The sequence below is a fragment of the Procambarus clarkii genome, chromosome 50, assembly GCF_040958095.1.
Source record: "Procambarus clarkii isolate CNS0578487 chromosome 50, FALCON_Pclarkii_2.0, whole genome shotgun sequence".
NCBI classification, from domain to species: Eukaryota; Metazoa; Arthropoda; class Malacostraca; order Decapoda; family Cambaridae; genus Procambarus; species Procambarus clarkii.
In genome coordinates this window covers 22,972,485-22,974,530 of record NC_091199.1, presented here as the reverse complement: position 1 = coordinate 22,974,530, position 2,046 = coordinate 22,972,485, and the positions used below count along the sequence as shown (strand labels likewise).

The following is a 2,046-nucleotide window of genomic DNA, read 5'->3' as shown; positions in this document are numbered from 1 at the left end:
TCTAGGGCAGGTGGAGGAGAGGGGGAAAGAGGTGGAGGGGGTGAAGGGATGGGGCTGGGAGGGGTGGGGGGTGGTGATAACCCTCCCCCTCCGAGATGAATGGGTGAGACCGCTGGCTCAGCTACTACGCCAGACGGTGCTAACAAGTCAGAATTGACAGACGCTGGCGGGTCAAGGTCACGGTCTGCTGAGCTGTCGTCTGAGTCACTGTCTGAGATGAAAATGGTACGATTCTCACCACTGCTGCTGCTGCTGCTGCTGTTGCTGTCATAGCTGTCGCTGATTGATTGGGGTATGGGGCTGGGGGAGGAACGGGGGGTTGAGTGGGCGGGTGAACGAGTCCTCCTCCTCCCCTCCCTGTGAGAGCCGGAAGTGGCTACTGTCCGCCCTGCTGTGACACTCTCACTGCCACTGCTGCTGCTGCAGCTGTCGCTGGATGCCAAATCTATGCATAGCGGTGTGTCGTCTGTAAAAAAAGAAAACATATTATCTCTAGAAAGAATGAAAGCGTATATATTATGAGGTATGGGAACAGACTAGGGGGATTAATATGTTTAGGAAATAGACTGAAATCGGACAGTAATAACTTACTTATGTCTTGGTGAAGGGGTTGAGCAAGTGAGTGGGTATGAATTCGTAACATCGTGTTAACCGGGGGTGATACGGTCTCGTAGCCCTCCATCTGTCGGGGTGGGTGACCTTGATGAAGGGGCTGTGACCCCCGGCGAGTGAGATGTGCTCTCCTTAGCTCCGTGTGTGAGGAATGGGGTATAGGCTCGATGACGTCAACCTGTTCACTCCGTCGATTGAGGTAGGGATTATAACCTGAAATGGAATAAATGATATTCAGCACGGGTGAATGGGGAAAAATATGTTTATTATGCATGTGTGTTCGCTTGCAAGTGGATGAAATACAGATACGAGAAGTGTATTTTATATGCTACCTACGTTTATGTGAAGTTTCATTCCGGCGATGACCTCCTCGCGGGGCGGGTGAGCAATATGGACACTTCACGGTTTTGTAAACTGAAATTGGAAAGAACATATTTAACTGTGTGGAATGTAATAGCTCGAATGAGAAAATATTCTCACACAATAGTAGTTTACACGCGATATTTCACCTGTGGATGACATAAAATGAACTGTGGAATATTAAATATGAATAACACTCACGGTTATCACAGAAAATCTGCTGACATCGCTTGCATTTGATGTCGTAATGTCCTAGGGGCGGTTTTTCACAGCTAGCGCATTGCAGTCGACACAGTTGATTCGTTGATGGAATATAAAACACTCCGCATTTCATGCATGCTGTAGAGCTTCGCCTTTCCATGACATGGAGCTGTATGACGCGTGTGTAGCGGATGAAGTCTCGCAGGGAACTGGCGGGGCGTTTGTGTGTGAGGGGAGTGAAACGACCTGGGTCAATGAGAAGTGATTGATGGGTGACAGGTGAGGGTCTGTCTGTCTGTCGGCAGGAGTAAGTACCTCGCGCCTCCTTACCGGAATCCACAGTGTATGGGAAGTCGTCGTGGGACGAACATCTCCACTCTGAAGACAACGAAAACCTTTTAGACAAATGGTCCCCAGTTCCGCAGGAGAGTGCTCTCTCACCCCTCAACACTTGCGACTTCCTGTAGGGGAGCTAATGGTTTGTCTAACCACATAATGGCCCAGAGCACTCTCTCCCGGCGAGGGGAAGCTCCATCCAGCTCCCAAAAACAACGTAACAGGCTGTGTTGCCTTCTCCTCTCATCTACACACTAACTCACGATCAACTCTTTTACTCCTTCCTCCATCTTCCTTCTATTTTCTTACTCTATCACTTACTCTCATCTTTCCTGACCACTTACCATAACACCCGAGGACTGGAGCGACGCGCTCCAATTACCTCCGACACGCGCCATAACTTCCGGGAAATTCCCCGAAAAAAAACTTGAGGACGGGAGCGACGCGCGCCACCTGTCAGCTGCCCAACATGACCTCCCCTCTTTCCTGTCCACATACCCAAACACAACACGCTCACACGCGTCCGAAACGCGCCAA

General features: G+C 50.0%; 1 long non-coding RNA gene across 1 annotated transcript; it reads right to left on the bottom strand.

Moving 5' to 3' along the window:
- Positions 1–597: 597 nt before the first annotated feature.
- Positions 598–1,546, bottom strand: LOC138351530 (uncharacterized). The gene is made up of 3 exons (XR_011222489.1): positions 1,174–1,546; positions 949–1,026; positions 598–825 (listed from the first exon to the last, which is right to left on the bottom strand). It is a non-coding gene; the product is annotated as an uncharacterized lncRNA (long non-coding RNA).
- Positions 1,547–2,046: the final 500 nt, after the last annotated feature.